This window comes from Pleurodeles waltl, chromosome 2_2, assembly GCF_031143425.1.
Source record: "Pleurodeles waltl isolate 20211129_DDA chromosome 2_2, aPleWal1.hap1.20221129, whole genome shotgun sequence".
NCBI classification, from domain to species: Eukaryota; Metazoa; Chordata; class Amphibia; order Caudata; family Salamandridae; genus Pleurodeles; species Pleurodeles waltl.
This window is the reverse complement of record NC_090439.1, coordinates 748,751,989-748,775,153: the sequence shown is the minus strand read 5'-3', so window position 1 is coordinate 748,775,153 and position 23,165 is coordinate 748,751,989. Positions and strand designations below refer to the sequence as shown.

General features: G+C 44.5%; 1 protein-coding gene across 3 annotated transcripts in view; it reads left to right on the top strand.

Annotated features, from left to right (window-relative positions):
• Positions 1-23,165, top strand: part of UBE2W (ubiquitin conjugating enzyme E2 W) — a 223,414-nt gene that overhangs the window by 32,124 nt on the left and 168,125 nt on the right. The gene's annotated exons all lie outside the window — the stretch shown is intronic.

Below are 23,165 nucleotides of genomic sequence, written 5' to 3'. Positions count from 1 at the left end.
TAATTCTGGATTTAATTGATTTGAGAAAATTGGGCATGTGATAAAATGTGGTCCAAAGCTGTGGTAGTGCGGAAGGTAAAAAAAAAATTTTTCTGCACCAGAATTACAGGGTTTTTCAGCATGAATCTTTTCTGGACTCTCATGCTGTGCATTATTCTGCCATCTAGAGGTTGGTCCAGAATTTCTACTACTTCACCAAAAATAAAAATTTTGTCTGTCTTCTACTTCTACTTTTGTTGTTTGATGTCAACGGAACCTAATTTTGGTGTCTCCTTTTGGCTTCTTCGTACTTCCTCTGAATATTTTCACCTTCGGTCACCATCTTCAGATTCTATTTTTCCACTGTTGGGTCTGGATTTTTTGCGGAGATGTCTCTAGCTTGTATGGGAAATTGAAGATTTGCCGAAAAGTTTTCTCAAAAACTTAAAGCCTCAGAACATCATCAATGGACAGCGGTCAGTGACAGAAGTAAGAGCGGGTGCAAAATTGTTACAAACTTCGACACAGGGCCAAGAATGCACAGACAGGGTGCTCCTCATGTGGCATGATGGAGTAAACACCATTCCGATTCTTCAGGAATTGCCATCACAAATACGCTCGGAAGAAGAGGCATCTGGTGTGTAATGTCTGTCCTCCACTCGACCACTGGAGTGACGATTTTAACACCTGCGCTGTATTTACACCAAAGGGTGAGAGCGAAACAAAAAATGGCCCATCACTCGGAGCAAAGCCAAAAATCCACACCATCCCTTAAAGATCTGGGACTTTCCGGTCGTGATGAGGAAAATGTCACAGAGGGAGCAGAAGGAGACATCTCAGAGGGGGATTGCGAGACCATAGAAGTTGAGGAAGAGCTGCAGAAGAAGAACAAAACTGAGGTAAGAGTCGCCAACCTCAGTTAAGGCACCAGAGTTGAAGAAATCAGACTTGCGGACCCACAAGGGACCTTCGGCGTCTAAACACCTGAAATCCCCAGGCATCCCTCATAAAAAGGAGTCACACGGAGCCCTCGAGGGGGTCTCCAGTGGAGATAAAACTCCCCCCCATCCCCCCCCAAAAAAAATCCATTCACAAAAGAGAGAATCAGGAAGGACGTGCCGTCTTCAAAAGGCCTTGAACCTCATAGGATTCGCCGAAGCTCCAATTCTGAACAATCAGTGAAGGAGGTTTCCGCCTCGAAGAGGAACCACTGCATTATCAGTCCTGAAGACAGCCCTCGAGATTGAAATTAAAAGGAAGCGGCTCGAGGCCGAAATGGCCGCTTTGATACAGAAGAAAAAAGAATTTGATGAAAGTCTAAGAGGTTTTGGAATACCACAAAAAGCTTTGAGGACGAAGGAGATTTTGGAGTCAGAAGTTGAGGAGTTTCGCACCCCTCTCTCACGGGAGCCTCAAGAAGAAGAGGAGGAACTCTTTTATGAGGAAGAGGAGGAACCGGCACTGTATCAACCTTCGGAGGTAGGTGAATATGTGAAAATGCAGTGGGAAGATTCAGAGGGGAATTTACCTGAGCAGGAGGTGGAGACTTATCCATCCAAACCTTCTCCTCCTGATGATATTGGCATTTATAACATGGCCATTAGAAATGCAGTAGATACAACTGGAGGAGGATAAACCCCAATCATGTTTCCTTTTAGTGCCAGTATCTGCCCATACTACCAAGTATTCATGATCAAGGCAGGGAAGTCTTTAAGGAATCGGCCACCTGCAGAGCAGTGACGCCAAGGTTAGCGGAAAAAATACAAGTTTTCCTCTAAAGACCCAGCGTCTTGTAAGGGTACTGTTCCAGCCGATTCTATTATAGCGTCTACGGCAAGAAAGAGGGCAAACATCCCATTGACACCGGGCCGCCACCCCCATTCACCTCCACAGATAAAGAAAGTAAGAGGATGAAACTTATAGGCCGCAGGATGGAGAGGAGTGCGGCAAACCAGTGGCGCATTGCAAATTCCATTGCTTTGCTTAACAGAGACACACATCAGCATTGGGAGGAAATAGGAGAACTAATCAAGCATCTCCCAGAACAGTACGAAAAGAGGGCTCCTCATCTGGTAGAGAACGGAAAAAATATAGCAAACACTTGCTTGAAATCTGCATTGGATGTTGCGGACACATCTAGTTGCCTATTGATGATGGGAGTTAACTTAAGGCGTCATTCGTGGCTAGGAATTTCTGGATTCAAGCCAGAGATTCAAGCAAACATAATAAATACCCCTTTTAATGGACAACAATTGTTTGGAACTACAGTTGACGAAAGCCTCAACCAGCTTAAAAAGAACAATGGAACGGCTAAGTCCATGGGTGCATTGCAGTTTCAGAAAGGAATCCAAAGAGGCTCTTTCACACCAAGAACACCAGCCTCTAGAGGCACTTCTCAGGTGGGGAGCTTTCATCAGGGCTTCCTCAGTGGTATTCAGACCTGTGCATCACAACACAGTTGGCAGTACCAACAAGAAGGAAGGAATTCCTTTTGAGGAAGAGCCAGAGAAGGAGGACAATCAGCTATTGAAAGTACAACTCCCATTAATAAATGACTGCATTGCATCAACAACAATGGTCACAAATCCATCAATGATTAGAAATAGACTCTTATTACCTTCACAGCACACCAGTAGGTGGAAGATTACAAAATTATCTTCAGTAGTGGAGTTAAATAACTTCAGACAAATTGATACTAAACTCCATACAATACAGGTATTGCATCGAACTAGACCAATTTCCTCCAACAAGAGGTCCAAAGAGAGAGACATTCAAAGGACGAAACAGATAGACTTCTCAAGGAGGTCAAAGAATTGTTAAACAAACACCTCATACAGGAAATCCAATTTCTAAACAAGGCATTGCTAGATGGATAGTTAAGTGCATTCAAACCTGTTATCTTAAAGCAAAAAGAGAACTGCCTATTACATCAAAGGCACACTCAACTAGAAAGAAAGGTGCTACCATGGCCTTTCTAGGAAATATTCCAATGACCGAAATATGTAAGGCAGCTACATGGTCCACGCCTCATATGTTTACCAAACACTACTGTGTAGATGTGCTAACGACACAACAAGCCACAGTAGGCCAAGCAGTACTGCGAACATTGTTTCAAACAACTTCAACTCCTACAGGCTGAACCACCGCTTTTGGGGAGATAACTGCTTACTAGTCTATGCACGGCATGTGTATCTGCAGCTACACATGCCATTGAACGGAAAATGTCACTTACCCATTGTACATCTGTTCGTGGCATTAGTCGCTGCAGATTCACATGTGCCCATCCGCCTCCCCGGGAGCCTGTAGCCGTTTAGAAGTTGATCTTGAACATCTGTATATTTGTAAATATATTACTTTAAACTACATTAGGTACATACGTATTCACTCCATTGCATGGGCACTATTACTAGCATATACAACTCCTACCTCACCCTCTGCGGGGGAAAACAATCTAAGATGGAGTCGACGCCCATGCGCAATGGAGCCGAAATGGGAGGAGTCCCTCGATCTCGTGACTCGAAAAGACTTCTTCGAAGAAAAACAACTTGTAACACTCCGAGCCCAACACCAGATGGCGGGATGTGTACAGCATGTGAATCTGCAGCGACTAATGCCACGAACAGATGTACACTGGGTAAGTGACAATATATATATATATATATATATATATATATATATATATAATCCGCCCCGCAATCAGAAGAGTCCAGCAGACGTAACAGTATTTTGTAAAAAATCTGCCATAGCTGGAAAAAGTGGTCAGAAATAGCTTTTATTTTTTCCACCCCAGTATCATTATTGTTTTATTTTAGCAGTTACTTTTTTAGGAAAATCTTGAAGGATCTACGCAGATGACCCCTTGCTGAATTCAGAATTTTGTCTACTTTTAAGAAGTGTTTAGTTGTTTAGGATCCAGCATTGGTTTCACACCCATTTCTGTCACTAACTGGAAGGAGGCTGAAAGCACAAAAAATAGTAAAAATGGGGTACATGCCAGTAAAATGCCTATATTGTGTTGAAAAATGTGGTTTTCTGATACAAGTCTGCCTGTTCCTGAAAGCTGGTAATATGGTGATTTTAGCACCCCAAACCTTTTTGTTGATGCGATTTTCAGGGGGAAAAAACATGCTTTCTTCTGCAGCACCTTTTTCCCATTTTTCTGAAACAAACAACATTTTAGCTGTATTTTTGCTAATTTCTTGGTCTCGTCCAGGGGAGCCCACAAACTCTGGGTACCTTTAGAATCCCTAGGATGTTGGGGATAAAAGGGATGCAAATTTGGACTGGATAGCTTATGTGGACAAAAAGTTAGGAGGGCCTAAGCGTGAACTACCCCAAAAGGCCAAAAAAAGGCTCAACACAGGAGGGGGAAAAGGCCTGGCAGCGATGGGTTTAAGAGAAGCTAGGAAACCAATAACTAGGAAATGTTATATGGCAAAATAGAAAAGATATATATATATATTTTTTTTTTAAATCACACCAATCACAAGGGAAAAGGCAGTATTAAAACATCTGACCCACCTGTTACAAGAAGGTCTAACATATGCATCCCTAAAGGCCCATCTGTTTGCAATTGTGGCCTATACAAGAGGTCAATGGAAAGAGGTTTCTTCACGGCACCAGTGGTTTTAAAGATTCTTAGATGGTGCAAAAAAAGAATAGCACCACCAAGAAGGATACCAGCACCCATATGGAACATAAATTTAGTAGTATGAATGCAACTTGTAAAGAAACCCTTTGAGCCACTACACAAGGCAACTTTACAAATGCTGAAACGTTTTTCTTAGTAGCTATTACTTTACTGCGCAGGGTTAGTGAGCTACAAGCATTCGCAATTCAAGAACCCTATTTTTAATTCCACAAGGACAGTATTGTCATGAGAACAGATCCACAATTTATACCAAATGTGTTTTAACATTAACCAATCTATTCAAATTCCAAATTTTTTCAGAATCCAAAGACACATACTGCAAGCACATTATACACATTGGATGCAAGATGCTTCATTATGTTTTACAAAATAGGGCACTCTTTCAGCTTTAAAAGTTGGAAAACTGTCATGTGGGAGAATTAGCACCATCCACAGTTAGCTGCCAAGGTGAGGAGGAGCTGGAATTCATGGCTAACATAAAATTGTGCATCCCAAACTATGTAGAAGCGCAACCCATGTTTTAGAACAACAAACTATTGCAACCCTCCTAGGTTTAATGTACATGAGGGAGGTGATTTTTTTTCATTTTTAATGCAGCTTACGCTGAGGCAGGTGATTATTTTTTTTCTTTTAATATAGCTAAAGCATCGTGTCATAGCGCTTTGTCATTTATAGACACAACATTTTCCATTGAGATGGTCACTACATTTGAAAACATACAGTTTTACTAATAAAACTGTATTGCACAGAAATAATAATGTATGGAAATCAGGTTTCAGTGAATTTTTATTTGTGCATCATCACGTAAAGTGTCTTGATTTGTTCTGGGTCTATTACAATCTTTGTTTTCATCACACTTCAGAATTACAAAAAAGTGCTTCATTTTTGCTTTCCTAACTCTTGAACGTGTGCAGTTAATTTTTTAGGTATTTACATGTAGCTGTATAAGAAAAAAATCTTTCATGTACCCCAGTAAGATTCTGACAATTCTCATTACTTTTCTTTCTCTGCTTGCGGAGCGAGATGAGTTTGTAAACACCAGTCCGATTGTTAAAAACATAAGCAGCAGAAGACCTCTGTCTTTGGAGCGCATCAAATGTGACAAGGGAGATAAATAAATTAGTCATGTTTTATTTATTGCTTTACTTTCGCAACCCACTAAAGAGATGCTCATAACCCACCAGTGGATCGCATCCCACAGTTTGGAAAACACTCTGTTAGAGCAATGCGCGGAGTAGCCTTCCCTTTAAGTGTTTGATTTTCCTAGCCATTACAGCTTAAAATGCTAAACAATTTTAAATGCATTATTTCAAGTCTGATAAAGTAATGTTGAAGTACAAGCGAACGATCTTTCTCTGAAGCAGAGCGGCTTGTATTGTATCCAGCCGTCTTAGATGCTCTTTTTATGTGTTTTATTTATGTATGACTGTAGAACTTGCATCACCCTTTATGTATTCTTAACATCCTAGTAGTTCTCCACTAAAATATTTGGAAACTTAGGTAAGCATATGTGCACAGAAGTGTTCCACTAACACACACTGTATCATACAGTATGTTAGGCCATAATGAATCCGATGGGGCTAGGACACCTTTGTACTATTTCAGGCAAACACATATAACCAACGTGCGGGAGAGTAAGGCTAGGACGTCTACAAAGTCTAGGTCACCGAGCTGCGCCCAAGGTGTTCACTGGATCTCATTTTTTTCTCCTTGGACCTTGCCCTACTGGAAGATTTTGACTAGCATTTCAGAAACGGAGTCTTTTTAACTGGAACATTAAAAATGCGCTTGTTGTAAATGACCTTTGCTCCATTACACCTATGACCTGATTAACCACGAACGGTGACCTTTGATTATCGCCTTACTTTTTCTTAGCACTTTTTGCCTTAAACCTTTTGAATTTATTATATCCGTGCCCCCTTCACCTTTCTTTAATGATCTTTGTGTATTTTGTGCTTATTACATTTCCTATATTGGTTGAGGAATGTTATTGCTTTTTGTACTTTACTTTAAAATTGTTGGTACTACTCAAACCTAACCATACTGCTCAAGGAATTGCCTGCTGCCTGCGCTATAGCTGCCAGGAGTTGAGCAGAGATTCTCTAAGTACTGTGTTTTTACCTACCCAGAGAGGATTGATTGTTGGTAAAGGTACTGCTCTCCCAAATTAATTCCTGGCAGTCAGCGTAAATTAAATTGAGTGTATTGCATTGGTAATCGTTCCGTTTATCAAATCTGTGGTGCAAATTAGTACTTGTGTAATATTTATTTACACGTGTCTAAAACAAAAGCATGTTGCTGCTGCATACAGGCACACTGAAAGCAGGGAACTATGTATTCTGAACCACAGCTATAATTACAGGATCCCTCAGTAGAGCTTACATCCCTGTACCGTTTCTGGTAATTTACCCGGTATCATTTGTTAACATTTTGACTGGCCTTTTAATCTGACAGCTGGGACAGGCATACAAGAATTGGAGCTATGGAGAAATGACTCATGCCTATTGTCATACCAGCTATAAAAACTACGAGACCAATCTGTAAATCCAGCACGGATAGGGCATTTTAAATTTAGAACAAGTGTCACTCTAGGTATTATTTAACTTAATGTTTTTAGAATAATTTGTAGATTGTCACACAGATCCAAAATGAAGGCAAACTATTGGAGACCTACAATATATTTAACAATCCTTTATATATTGATATTTGTTAAACCTGACAGCCTTGGGTTGGTCACCCCTAACTTTGTGACTGCCTTCCTCCACTTTTTGGACACTGTTTTTGCTGGTTTTAGGACTCTGCACATGCTCTCTCCCTTCAAACATGGTATCATTGGTTCACTCCCAATTGGCTTTTTTAATCTATTTATATTCCCCAGTAAAGTGTACTACATGTGCCCAGGGCCTGTAGATTAAATGCTACTACTGGGCCTGCAGCACTGATTGTGCCACCCACATAAGTAGTCCCTTAACCATGCCTAGGGCCTGTGTGTACAGTTTCACTGCCACTTCGACTTGGCATTTAAAAGTACTTGCCAAGCCTTAAACTCCCCTTTTGATATATATGTCAGCCCTAAGGTATGCCCTAGGTAACCCATAGGGCAGGGTGCTGTGTAGACTAAAGGCAGGACATGTACCTGTGTAGTTTACATGTCCTGGTAGTGTAAAACTCCCAAATTCGTTTTTACACTGCTGTGAGGCCTGCTCTCTTAATAGGCTAACATTGGGGCTGCCCTCATACATTGTTTGAGAGGTAGCTGCTGATCTGAAAGGAGTAGGAAGGTCATATTTAGTATGGCCAGAATGGTGATACAAAATCCTGCTGACTGGTGAAGTTGGATTTAATATTACTATTTTAGAAATGCCTCTTTTAGAAAGTGAGCATTTCTCTGCACTTAAATCCTTCTGTGCCTTACAATTCACGTCTGGCTGGCTTAGTTGACAGCTCCCTTGTGCATTCTCTCTGATACACCCCAAACACAGGATACTCAGCCTCACTTGTATACATCTGCATTTTGAATGGGTCTTTCTGGGCTGGGAGGGTGGAGGGCCTGACACTTAAATGTCAAAGGACAGGAGCCTGCCATCACACAAAAGACTGCCATACCTCCTACTGGGACCCGGGCAGACAGGATTGAACTGAAAGGGGACCTTTTTCACTTCTACGCCACTCTTTGAAGTCTCCCTCACTTCAAAGGCACATTTGGGTATTTAAACAGGGCCTCTGCCCCTACCAACTCGGACACTTCATGGAGAAGAGAACCTAAACCAGAACCTGCATCCTGCCAAGAAGATCTGCCTGGCTGCTCAAAGGACTCACCTGTCTGCTTTCTGTGAAGGACTGCTTCCTTGCTGCTCTCTGGCTGTGGTGAAGAAGTGCTCTCCAAGGGCTTGGATAGAGCTTGCCTCCTGTTCCCTGAAGTCTGAGGACAAAAAAGACTTAATCTGTACAAGAAGGACTCCTTGTGCGGTGAAATTCAATGCACAGCCTGCCAGAAACGACACACAGCCTGCACTGCAGTGAAAATTTCACAGCACGCCGAACTGGAACGATGCAGCCTGACTTCAAACAAGAAGATCGTCACAGCGCCAGCATAGCGACCGGAAATTAGATGCACGGCCTCACCAGATCGACGCACAGCTGAGCCGAAACGACTCCGCCCAACTTCCAGAGAGGAATCGACGCAGCACCTGCCGTGTGGCAGAAAATTGGACGCTACGCCTGCCGGATCGACGCAGCTCCTGTGACTTCGTCCTAGCAGTGCGGGAAATCCACGCATCGTCCCCGGGGTGTCTGAAAACGCCGCAACCCAAAGAGGATCCACGACCGAGCACCGGAAATCGGTGCACAGCCGTCCCTGTGTGAAAATGAAACGATGCATCGCCGTGTGCGGCCCGAGAAATCGACACACACCCCTTTGTTTCCACGCATGTCCTCCACTGCGGTTCTTTGCGGAGAGTTTTCACATGAACATGCTACAACATATACTTATTGCATTTTAATTGTTTTGACCTGCATATTACCAGATAAATGTTATATATTTTTCTAAACGCTGTGTGGTGCTATATTGTTAGTGTATGATTTATTGCACAAATACTTTACACATAGCCTTCTAAGTTAAGCCTGACTGCTCAGTGCCAAACTACCAGAGGGTGGGCACAGGATAATTTGAATTGTGTGACTTACTCTGCCTAGAGTGAGGGCCTTTGCTTGGACAGGGGTAACCTGACTGCCAACCAAAGACCCCATTTCTAACAATATTATATCAGGATCGACAGTAAACAAATATTAGTGCTCTGTGAAACAAGGTGGTCACACAGTGCAAATAGGTTTAGTATTAAAAAACATAATTCAATCAAAAATAAGGCAACAGACAGTAACTGGGCTAATGCATATAATTTCTAGTTTTGGTGAAGGTTGGATCCATTATTGTGTATCCAAGGTTCCTAATCGACTGATTTATGAATTCAATCAATGAGGATTTATAAAGCGCGGCTAATCACCTGATAGTACCCAGGGGCTTGCAGGTCCCAGAGGCTTATTCAAACAGTCAGGTCTGGAGAGCCATTCTGAATTCCGGAAGTGAGGTCATGGTCCAGAGGTGCGTGGGGAGTCTGTTCCAGGTTTTTGCTACAATGTGAGAGAAGGAGCGTCCTCTACTTCAGCTTCAGTAGATGCGGGCAGTATGGGCAAGTGAAAGAGAGGCAGAGCGTAGGCTTCTTGACGGTTGGTGGAAATTCAGGCAGTGGTTATTGTACGTGGGTCCTTGATCGTGGTGAGCCTTGTGTGTATGGTTCAGCAGCTTGAATTGGCATCTCTTCTGTATGGGGAGCCAGTGAAGTTGCCTGAGGTTGGTTCTGGTGGTAGAAGGGTCATCGGTGAGTGAGAGGATGAGTTGGGTGTTGTCTGCTTAGGGAATTATGTTGAGACCTTAGAATCGGACGATGTTGGCCAGCAGGGTCATATATGCGTTTTAAGAGCAAGGTGCTGAAGGATGAGCCCCGGGGGACACTGCATGTGATCTCCTTGGTTTCAGAGGTGAAAGGTGGGAGGTGGATCCTCTTGGTTCTTTCCAGTGAGGAAGGAGGTGATCCCTATTTGCGCACCTCTTTAGATGCCGATGTGGTGGAATTTTTCAGCATGTGGTGGGATGCAGTGTTGCAGACTGCCAAGAGGTCGAGAAGGATCAAAGCTGCTGTTTCTTCTCGGTCAAGGAGGGTTCAGATGTCCTTTGTGGCTGCTATCAGGGCAGTTTCAGTGCTGTAATTTCTGCGGAAGCTAGATTGGGATACATTGAGTAGCTGGTTCTGCACATTAATGCAGCACTAACGGATAGATCCTGAACTAAAATGAGTCAAAAGTAGGAACACAAAACCTGAAATCAAAAATTATCCTGATTAGAGATCTCCATGGGGAACTATATTTACCCAATAGTTACTGAGAACAAATCGGTATGTGTAAATATATATATATTTTTTTAAATGAATGAATGGTGTTAAGATGGGGTTAAAGATGAATTTGGATGGGCAGGTAGTTGATTCAGTGTGAGTGTGTCAGAACATGCACACTCTATGCAGCTTACGGATAAAGGCAGAGTATTAGTCCTGAGTCTGTAAAAATAATTGACATTGGTGTCACAAGTTAAAGTGCATCCTAATATAAGTTTGATTTGAAGGTTGCATCTCTGACAAAAGTCAGGGTAAAATATGTCACAATTGTTAAAAAGGGAAGTACATTGTTGATGGATTTTCTTAGTAATGTTGGACAACTTTTGAGCAGCACAATATGAACCAACAACTTGTTCTTAGTGCTATTGGAATCTTGGAGGCAGCTGTTTTCTACAAACTATTTGTTTGAAGTTTTGCGTAGCGCCTTGGGCAATAAGTTGCCTTGCCTGCTGTCTGGCCTGGGTTGATGCCTTCGGTTAGTGTGGGCTTCAAGTATACTCATTAGAGATTGGATGATTTGGACTTCATGTGAATGTCTTAATTCACATCCATTCTTTTGAGGACACATCTTTGGGGAGTCCCTATGGGCTTTCTGGATCTCAGTGGTAGCAGATAAGTTAAGTGGGATCTCATTTGGTTTTACTCCCAAGAAAAGTCAAAATGTGCTTTTTGACACCGAGATATATTTAACAAAAACATAACAAAGCATGCAATGATGAAGCCAAAAGGCTGGAAGCCAACACCAGATGTATTGCCTTGATCTTCCTTAGAATTTACCTGCTCACAGCATGTACCATCAAAACACAAATCTGCTTCCTGCTACTGGGCAATTCGTGTTCAATTAGATAAACATACAAACGGGCATCATTTGGGTGAGGCCGCCGAAAACCTTTAGCACATCTTACTTCTGTTCAGCAGGAATGGGGCACTCTGTGCTTCTTACAATTATTCTACCAACCAGGTGTCAAGAAACATCCATTCCTATACCATTTACTCCGGGAATCTTGCTGATCTGTGACTACTGCTCCTCATTCCATTGGCCCAGCTTCAATCAGAACAGCTTCCCATTGAAGAAGTGTGCATTAGTGCCAGGAGACAACCCATTAAATTAATCAGTCATGCAAACGAAGATGGTTCGCTGTTTTGACAGTCCTTGTATAAGCACAGAAGGCGGCACTGCCCAGTCCTGCATGCCTGCCATACCTGGTCCCCCGGCCCTGTTACCTGACCTGGCCCTTTTGTATCTGCTCCATCACAACACTGCACTAATGCCCCCATCTTGCCTCTCTTCTCTGCCTCTTGGCCCTCTTTCACGCTCACTCTTGCTTTGCTCTTTCTGCTCTCACCGTTTGACCTTTTTTCCTTTTTTGTCATATCGCTCTTGTGCTGGCTGTCCTGCTTTATTGCTCTGTTTTTTTGCCTGTTTTATATTCACTCTTTGCCTGTCAATCTTTCATTTTTTCCAGTTTTTGCCTTTTTGCCTCTTGTTACATATCACTCTTGTTGATGCCTCTTTTGACCTTTTTACCTACCCCCGTTTCTTGCTCTTAGATCCTCTATTACCTCTTCCTTTTGCTCTTTGCCTTGTTTCTTCTGCCCCTCTCCATTCTATGCAGAATTCTTTCTACATTTTACCTCCTTTTGTGCAATCGAAACATCCCTTCCTGTATCTTTCCTCTTGCCACACACTCATCTTCTTACCTACTGCTTGCTACTGCACCACCCAGCCCTGCCCAATGCCCTCTGGATTACCCACCCGGACCTTCTTTATGGCAGTTGCAGTGCAGATGCACAGAGCTATGACAAAGGCAAAGCCCGCCTGTGAACATCCATGCTGCACAGAGCACCAGTAGACCTGGCCGTCCTCCCACCCACCATAAACTTAGATGCTACTCTGCAACTGATCTCTGTATACTGAACACCAGGCATCCTTCAGCTCTCTGCCTCCCACTTCAACACTGAAGGTGGATTCTCTTGCACCACTTGCTGCTTCCCGATTTCTCCCTGTCCACCCTTACACTCCCTGTGCTCATGCTTGCATTTGCAACACCCCCACATTCAACTCACAGATCACTCTGCCTTGCCTCCTCCTTCTCAAGACTCACTCGATCTCCAGACATGCCACTGAAGGATGAGACCACCTGCATTACATCTCCTTGGACTTTTTCTTTCTGGATCACCCCAACATCTGCTCCTGATATTGCAAGTAACTAACTCCCACTCCCCAAGCTTCATGATTGCAAGACAAGACAGAACCTGCAAACACATCACCTGTAAAGAGTGCATCCACTGCATCATCGCCTCGGCAAAGACCAGCAGCCTCCTGGAACACCTGGCTTTTAACCCCCACACCCCCAGCAAGATTAACCTTTAGGGTGCTCCCTGCTCTGCAGACCTCCGGTCCAGAGGTCCAACTTCAGAAATACTCAAGCTTTTTCGCCCCACTGCTGCTCCCTCATCTGCTTCAGTAACCAAATGAGTGAATAACCCCACCTTCTTCGCCCGACACCTCCTTGACCCTGTTTTTACCAAATTCTCTCTCATCACTGTGCACAAGCCTGCCCACCCCCTTACCTGGGCAAATACTGCTGCCTCTGCTTCTGCTTTCTCCCCCCCGCCAACTTGTAACTGCACCCTTCAAAGTCACTCAACTCACTGGAACAGGATCCCCAAGGAAAAATGGACCTCAGAGCTCCAAACGTCCCCCCCCCCTGCTGCACCAATTCCTCTCCTGGTTCATTTTAAACTTCAATGGCTAGATCACCTCCTGCACAGGCTCTCTGGCCCCTCTGAAAACCATTACCATCCCCAGGACCGGATGTCAAGCTATCTGCTACACAGAAGAAATGACTCTCCAAACAACATTGAAAACAATTAGAAAGCCAGTGGAGACACACCCACAATGTAAACGATAGAAGCAGCTACAGATACATCCCCCAGGTATTACCACCAGCACCTTGAATCCACTAAAAGCTCAACAATGAACAACCAGATTGAGAACAGCTCCTACAACACCAAATAAGCTTTATCCATAGTCAAGGACTTCACTTTCCCACCACCAGCTCCATAACTGGGATCCTATCACATGATCTGTGCACTCTGCTTTACCTCTACTCCACCATCAGAACCAGTGCCATCTTCAACAACTTCTCTCCCAAGCATGACCCATTCGCCCTCCAGCCAGACAAGACAAACACCCAAGCAACTGTGATGATCGCCTGGCCCATCATCACTTTGACAGAGACTGACACCTCAATGATGTCCATCTGCTTGGGAGCCCCGTTGGATCCTTGCCCACACTTCACCTTGACTATATCTGCACTGCACTCTCCCCGGTATTCAATGATTCCCCTACACAGGCACTTCCCCAGATGCCTGAATACATGCTGCACCTTTTGAAGAAACCCTCAGCAGACACAAAGATGCTTACATATTACAGACTTACCCCACCTGCTCCTCGACTCGGCCGACAAACTGGAAACACTCATAGACAGATGGATGGCCTCAACCACTATCAATCTGGTTTCAGGGTCAATTATAGCTCAGAGACCGCCCTCATTGTCACCACCGAAGACATCTGCCTAATCATTGACTGACAAAACGCAGCATCACTCACCCTGTTTGACCTCTAAGCTGCATTTGACACTGTCTCCCAATCCATCCTCATTCAGCACCTTCACAAAACCAGCATACGAGCAGCCACCCTCTGATGGGTCATCTCCTTTCTCACAACGGGAAACCTGTCAGTCATCCTGGAGCAATACCACTGACCTGGTCAGTGCACTGCTCTGCCTCCTGTGGCTCCACCTAGTAAGTAGAGCTCCTCACCCCTCGCTCCTCTGAACTCCTATCAGGAGTTTGAGGCCATTCTCCACCTGCAGGCTTCTGCCTGTGTCTCATTCCTGGTGTCTAGTGGGAGAGCTCTGCTTTCCCACTAGGCTGCCCTCTGCCTCTCTCCTCCTTTTGTCTGCTTGCCCTCTGTTCTGCTGCACTTCTGTCTCTGTCCCTCCTGTGCTCATTCTGCCCTCTGCCTCTCTCCTCCAATCTTTGGCTTTGCCCTCCGTTCCAACCTCATTTCTGTCTGTCTGTCTCTGCTGTGCTCCTTCTGCCCTCTGCCTCTCTCCTCCAATCTTTGGCTTTGCCCTCTCTTCCACTCTCACCTCTGTCTGTCTGTCCCTTTTTGTGCTCCTTTTCTTCATCGTCACTCTTCCCTGTTTTTCTCTCACTCCGCTCTCTCTCTCACTTCCCTCTCCCCGCTCTCTCTCACTGCCACCGCTGCTGCCCGTCCCATTTTTCGTGCTGTTTTTCACCCCAGCCTCGCAGCTGTCCTCTCCTCCCCCACCTCCCTACTTAATGGCGGGCGCTGGCTCTCCAGGCGCGTGCCAAAGGAAAGCCCATCTGCGCCCAGCTCCAGAACCCCTGGCACTCGTCCCACCCACCGCCGCCACGCACATCGTCACTATGATGCCGCCACCCTCTGCACCCTCAACACCAGTCTCTCTTCCGCCTGCCTTAAAACCTCCCCGCTGACCATCCGCGGACCCCTTCTCCTGCCAGTACTGCACCTTCACCATCCTCCATGTCAATGACCAACCCACCAAGGCAGGACGCAACCATCTTAGATGTCTCCTCCTCAGCACCTGCTCCGTCCACAAGCACGCAGTAGAACTATGAAATCTACTCAACTCATCCTCCCCAGACGTCGCCTTCTTGACTGAGACCTGGATGAACCCCTCCTCAGCACCTGACATCACCATAACCATCCCAGACGGCTACAAGATCTCCCGCAGGGACCGCCCTAACAAACCAGGAGGAGGCATTGCCATCATCCACAAGAACACCCTGAGGATCATGACCAGCACCGAAGACACCCTCAGCATTGCCGAACACCTGCACTTCCAGATCCACACTGACCCAAACAGCACCCTCTGAGGGACCCTCGTCTATGGCCGCCCGGCACCTAACAGTTCAGCGACTCCATCACTGACGTCATCAGCATGCACGCTCTCGCATCCACTGACTACATACTCCTCGGGGACTTAAACGTCCGCCTCGAACACCAATGATGACACCACCACCACCCTGTTCGACAACCTCTCCAACCTCGGCCTCAAACAACTTGTCACAACACTAATCCACTCCGCAGGACACACACTCGACCCTATTTTTTCCACCAGCAATCACGTCTCCTTCAGCCACACCACCGAACTCGACTGGACAGATCACCGCTGCATCCACTTCTCCTTCACGAAACCTACAACACACCACCACCCACAACGGATCCCCCACCGCAATTGGAACAAGGTCACCGAAGACCAGCTCGTCGCAACCCTCTCCCGGAACCCACCCATCGACACTACTGACACTGACGCAGCTGCCCGCAACTTCAGGCAATGGATCGACACCTGTGCCAACTCTGTCGCCCCGATCAAGAATCCCTCCAACAGACGCACTGACAGAAGGGCCTTCTGATTTACAGCCAGTCTCCTCGAATCTAAGCAAACTTGCCGCAGACTTTAAAGAAAGTGGCACCAAGAGCAGACTCTCTGGACAACCACAAAGCCTTAAAAAATGCCATCCACACACACCACCAACTCATCCGAACCGCCAGGAGAACCACCTTCAAAGACCGAATCAACAACAACGCACACAGCCACCAGGAGCTGTTCAACATCGTGAAGGGACTCTCCAACCCCAACTCCAATGCCAATGACATCCTGCCATCTCAAGACCTCTGCGACTCCCTAGCCTCCTACTTCCACCACAAGATTGCAGACATCAATGACCGCTTCAGCACCCAGACCCCCCTCCTCCCTCATTGACCACCAACATCACAGATTCACCGCCAACCAACCTCCTAGCCTCCTGGATCCCCATCAACGACAAAGACACCATCAAAATCATAAATGCCATCCACTCCGGCTCACCATCTGACCCCTGCCCTCACCACATCCCCAAAAAAGCAAGCTCCGTCATCACACCCCAACTACGGAAGATCATTAACAGCTCCTTTGAGGCCACCACCTTCCCGGGGAGCTGGAAACACACTGAGATCAACACTCTCCTCAAAAAAAACCCAGGCGGACCGAAAGGACATCCATCCTATCTCCCTGCTCCCCTTCCCGGCAAAAGTAATCGAGAAGGACATGACACCTAACCCGTTTCCTCGAGGAGAACTGCACCCTGGACCCTTCCCAATCCAGATTCCGCAGCAACTACAGTACCGAAACTGCCCTCATTGCCGCCACAGACAACATCAAAACCATATTGGAAAACTGCAAAACTGCGGCCCTCGTCTTCCTGGACCTCGGCCGCATTCGACACAGTCTGCCACCACACCCTACTCTCAGCAATGCAGGAATCCGTGACAGAGCCCTGGACTGGGTCACCTCCTTTCTCACCGGCAGAACCCAGATAGTCCGCCTCCCCCTATTCCGCTCGGAGGCCACCAAAATCATCTGTGGTGTACCCCAGGGTTCGTGCCTCAGCTCGACCCTCTTCAACGTCTACATAGCCCCGCTCGCTAACACTGCCCGATCCCACAACCTCAACATCATCTCATACGCCGACGACACCCAGCTGATCCTTTCCCTCACCAAGGACTCCGTCAAGACCAACCTCCACGAAGGAATGAAGGCCATCGCCGAATGGATGAAAAACAGCTGTCTCAAACTCAATTCTAACACGATGGAAGTCCTCATCTTCGGCTCCAGCCCCTCCGCATGGGATGACTCCTGATGGCCTGCCCCTCTGCTCAGGACCCACAGCCAAACTCCAGAAGAGGTTGCCACACATCTGGAACGCCTCAGTTCACCTCATCCTGGACATCCCTCGCTACTGCCACATCACAGGTCATCTGAGAGACCTACACTGACCTTCAGTCAACAAGATAATTGCCTTTAATCTCCTCACCCACGCTCACAAAGCACTGCCCAATGCCGTACTAGAATACCTCACAAATGTCTCTCCTCCACACCCCGACCCGGCATCTCCGCCGATTGATTTATTGATACACCTCTGCTGACACCAACTTGATATGTAGAGTTACTCTAGTATCCCCTCATAACCACACACTGTTCAACATCTACATGGCACTGCGCACCAGCATTGTCCACCCACATTGTCTCATATTCTGACACCCAGCTCATCTGCTCTCTCTATCTACAACTTCCCCAGCACTCTTGGTGAGTCACCAAGTGGATGAATACCTGCTGTCTGAAGAGCCTTTGTTTCATCTGTGCACCCTGAGGGGCCGATCTGTTGCGTGCCTCTTTACCTGTAACAAATCTGTAATTTGAGAGTTAATACTTCTCGGTGAGTTGCATGCCTGTATCATCTCTGTAAACCCCAGGAGTGCTTACTATCTGTGCATAATCTAAGGGAAATGCTTACAAGCAATACATCTCTCTAACCTCATAACTAACTTTGCTGTTCAAAGCACATCTCTTGCCTCTTATAACATCTAAACAAGCTGTGGACATCCCCGCAGTGTCCAGGAGAATCAACTGATGAAACCTGCATGTTCCTTTTGCCCGATGTTTCTGCCGGAATTTGGAAATCAGAAGCATTCCAGCATAGCTGTCCATGATAACGGTGTACTCCAAAGACAGCCAAGAATTTCCATTGTGTGTTCTCCATTGAAAGCCTGGCACACCAGCATCAAAGGATAGAAGGCATTGCATTCTGGGGTTTTTAATTTCCTGAAGGCAAGTGTATCGGTTCTGTTGTGATTTTTAAGTCTAGAAAGGCCAAAAAACTTTCATACATATGTGCTAGAAATTCAAAAAAGGCTATAGACAGTGTTTTAATTACGCTTTGCTGACTTGAGCTTTGGAAGTGTTTGTAAACATTTTTTTTCTCAGTGAAGTTAACAGAATGGGACTCTTAGAGCTCGTTGTGTTCTATACCCTTGTTTGTTTGTTTTTCGTAATTGAACACTTAAATCCACTTTAGCAGGTATTGTTTCATTTTCAGGTCTCTACTATCCGGCAGCTTTTTGCAGTCATTAGGCGAAAGCCGTTGTGGAATATACCAAAAATGTAATGGGCTTAGCCCGTTACTTACTATTGATTGGCTTTGTCACCCATTTGCTTGCGGACTATTTGATGGCTTGCGCCCCCTTTCTTGTGTACGACCTCCCACTGAACCATGTTCTCTTAACTATTATATTCTTCCACTGCTTGCACTTAGGGAACTATTTTTTTTCTTTTTCATTAAGCATGTTGTTTGCTCTCTTTTGTGCTGCTTATCACACCAATACCAACACACCCGACTATTGATTCCCCTGAAAGCTTCATTGGAGCTGTGCCTCTCGCAGTCCTTTTAATAATCTTTTTTTAACTCTATTTTGGGCAAACCTGGCTGCTGCCATCTGCTGTCATTAACTCCAAGGTGCATTCACTCAAATAAAACTCTGTACCAAAGACCCTCACATCTTTGTGTTTAAACGATGCCAGTGTTTGATTCTTTTCTGGTGTTTTGTGAATCTGTAGCTTGGCTTGGTCGGCAAAGACTAACGAGCCGGTCCCCAGCCTTTGTAAGTAAATTCAGCACGAACAAAAAAATCAGTGTTGAAACCGTTTCCCTGTGAGCAGCGCTTAAATCTGTGGATTTCATAAGGTTTGTGTTATCTGATGCTCTAGCACTGGAAATTGTTAAACACAAGTCTTTGCTTGGCTCGAGATCTAGTGTACAGAATAATACATTTCTATTTTACGAGTTATGGAGAAGAAAAAACATTCCCCAGGATAAACCTTCCTCTGTTATTGAACCTTTCATTATGAGTGTATTCGACAATCACAGGTAATATTTGTATCGTTTGTGCCTTATAGTTTCGATTTTTTTTTTTTTTTTTTTTTTTTTTTACATTGTTTTGTCTTTTTAGTTGCTAAAGTGTTTCCGTTGCAAAACAAGTACACGGTCATCAAGAGGAGCTCTGTTCAAATCTGTAAAAGTTTCCTATTCCCACATAAAGTATTAAACTCATTAACATTTCCCCACTTGTGCCATAAGGTTTCCTGTCAGCATTTTGTATTCTAGGCTCAATTTGTAGTTTGACCGTTCAGAAGGTATGTAGATTTTTTTTATTAAATTCCATCTCTTCTTTGTTAACATAGAGGTGTTTGATATCAGACTCCTCTTATGAACTACTTTGTGCAGGTGACTTGAGTCTTTCAACATCTCCAATCTCTTAACTGGTTTTTGACCAGTTAGTCATTTTGCAGTTCTTTTTAACCCTTTGTCAGTCTGTGTCCAGCCTGAATTTGGTGACCTCATCTTTCACAACCCTACACAGGCACTTTGTAGTGTTCAAAACAAAATGAACCATTATCCTTTTATAGTTACACTAATCCTTCTAGCTACAAAAAGTTGGTTGTGAGTATGTCGATTTAATTGTAAAAGATTTTAGGAGAATGCAACATTTCCACAGCACTTTGTCCCTATTCCAGTATTATGAAAACCTTGTTTTTAGATCTGCTCTAAGACTGCTTTAGCGCTCTCTCCAGACTTGTAAATAATACATAAAATACATAATCCACAATCTAGCTAGAGAGGAGCATTAGGCCAATGCCCTTCAGCCCTTGTTTTATTTGAAATGTCGGTCTCATTTTGTATCGACCCGGAGAACAGCCATGCGATGGTTGGCACGTTCAGCATCAGGAAATTACGTACTCTGCCCCACAACATCCAAATCTCCGTGGGGGATTAAGGAGTCCACTCCAGTAATTCACCATCCTGTATTACACACTAGCCCTACAAGGAGATACTGTGTCCGGAGCAAGCCATGAGGCTGCAGGGACAGCTCAGTGGTGCATACAAACTTGAAGGTGAATTTGGATTTATGTGTACATGTTACAGATTAATGGAGAATTGAGAACTCTGATATAAAGCTGTCTGGTGAATAATGTTGTGGATCCATGTTATGACCTGAAGTTTGTGAGAGCCTTAAGAGTCCAGTTGTGAATGAGAACTAAACCTGAGTAGTGGTGTTTATTCTGTGCACAAGGATCGGTACACTGGCTCTAAGAATAGGTTGCTATTGTTTTAAAATCCTGTCTTGGTGTGATTGATCGTGCCAGAAGGGACTATTTAATTTTTGTAGTGAGTTTGATTTTCTTCCTTAGTCCGAGTAGGCAGACCAGGATTTACGTGTGGCGATTTCTTGACATCACCTATTGTGAATTGTATTTTGTAGTCCTGTTGTGATTGACTGTTAGTATTACTCCTTTATGATGCTTGGCTGATATTACAGTGGGTGTACGCCTGGATAAGTAAAAGGTCCCTGTTAACAGAGGAAAGTCTGAGCCTCTATTTGATGCATCTGCTCATGAAAGGCTGGTAGATCATGGCACACATACATGTTTGTGGCTTAAAGGATGGCATAAAATGATTGTGATTAATAAAAAGGTGCCCTTTTCTGTGAAATGTACGTTTAATGTAAAAAAAAAAAAAAAAAAAAGAATTTAAGGAGTGCCAAGTTTAAGATGAAGCCACTGGCAAGACCTGTGCTGTTCGAAGCCCTGAACGAGTGTGACTAATAAAACGCCCGTTAGAAAGCGCTAAAGGGTCAAATTGGAAAGGCTGTTCAGCATTGGTTGGATGTGAGCTTGTATTTGTGGAAGATGGTATGGAGAGAGCATATGCTGGAGATTGGTGGGTGTGTTTTCTGTGAGTGACTGTGATTTAGGCAAGAAAGCAAAAGAGGACAACAATAAACTTAGATGAGAAAAAGAATGGAAAGGGAGAGACTGGGTGATTCTGAGAGAGGATGGACGCCTATATAATTTAGTTGATGCAAGACCATCCTTGTATAATAAGGATTACACAGAAGGTCAAGAAGCAGGAGAGCAGAGTGTGAGCAGAAATGAACAGTCCTCTAGTTCGTCTTCACAAAAAGATGAAAGTAGTGGAGATTAATATTTTCAAACTTAATCGTTGCGGAAACAGGAATTTGTAATGACTCAATTTAAAAAGATAATAAAGATTAATTAGAGAATGGGAGAATGTGACAAGATATAAAGATGAAGGGGCCGATGGGCATGCAAATGTGGAAAATCAAAAAAGCGTAAATCAAAGAGTCAAAAGTGTGAGTGATCCTAAATGCAAAATGACTGCGAGAAAATAATTCACATTAAGGGAAGTGCCAGAAGGAACATATGTACTTGTACCTTGGCCAAGGATTGACTTTGGAAGGACCACAGAGAGTTGATTCGAGTTATAATCGTTCTCCATTTGCCATGGAGAAACTGGTTATCAGAAACAAGCCTGTTGGTCAAAAATCTCGAGAGTAGTGCAAAATTCAGGTTAGATTGATGCAACTCTACGGGTAGCACAATTTGAGTCTATGATCCTGTAAAAGACGGCTTCTCTTGATCAGTGTGCATATAAAGCAGAGGGTAGTGTGCCGTCAATCAAAATCTTTAGAATAGATTCTTACCTACTCTTGCCTATGCAAAGTATTGTAGTGATAATTGCGATGTAAAAAAGAAAATGTCAAAAGAAAAGTTGATGGTTGCCCAGACAACGTTTTTTTTGGAAAAGATGTTCAAGGATGGTTCTCGTAGTAAAGTATTTACTAACCATGTTAACCCAAACGGTTTAAATAATAATAGTAGGAGGCTGGCCTGGTTTGTAGTGGGTACCTAAGGTACTTACACCTTATATCAGGTCGAGTTTCCCTTGTTAGTAAAATGTAGTCAGTGTCCAGAAGCCAGGCTGTCTAGAGGTAGCTGTAGGCAGAGCAGCCAAGGCTGAACTAGGAGACATACAAAGCTCTTGCAGTACCACTGTAGTCACACAATACTTACACACATGAAAGTCAATACTCAGTGTTACCAAAATGAAAGGTACTCTATTTTAGTGACACAATGCAAATATCTCTTAGAGGCTATACTGCCTTAGGAGGTAGTATTATACACTAGAAACCAAAATCAGGTAAGTAAACGATCATAAAACAGTGCAAGTAGTGATCATCACCATAGGTAACAGTGGACCTAGGGGAACACAAACCATATAATATACTAAAATAGTGGAATGCCAATGTCTGTTTGCCACCTAGGCAAGAGTAGTGTGTAGAGGGGCGCTGGGAGTGTAAGAAAACACCAAAGGCAAGTAAAGTACCCCACCCCAGGGCCCAGGAAAACGGGAGCGAAGTACAGCAAGTTTACTCAGAACACACTAGAAGTCGAGATAAAGAATTATGCAAAAACCAAGCAAGGCTGCAAGACACCAACAATGGATTCCTGGACCTGAAGACCTGCGATAAAAGAGGAGACGAAGTCCAAGAACAGCTGAAGAATCTAGAAGTAACAGGAGCCCCTGCTAACCTGGATGAAGGTGCAAAAGTGGATTCTCCGGTTAGAAGAAACGGTCAGAAATGCACCAAAGAAGACAGCTGGGGGTTCCTGCTTGGTGCAAGAGTTGTCCCATGGCAAGTAAAAGGATGCAGACTGGTTTTCGTCGTTTGATTCCGCCAACAATCCTTGGCTCACGCACAAGAGGCGGTTGGCGGGAAAAGGCGCTACGTGGACCCAGGAGGGACCTGGGGGTCTCAACTTGGACAGAGGAGTCTCTCAGCACTTCAGAGA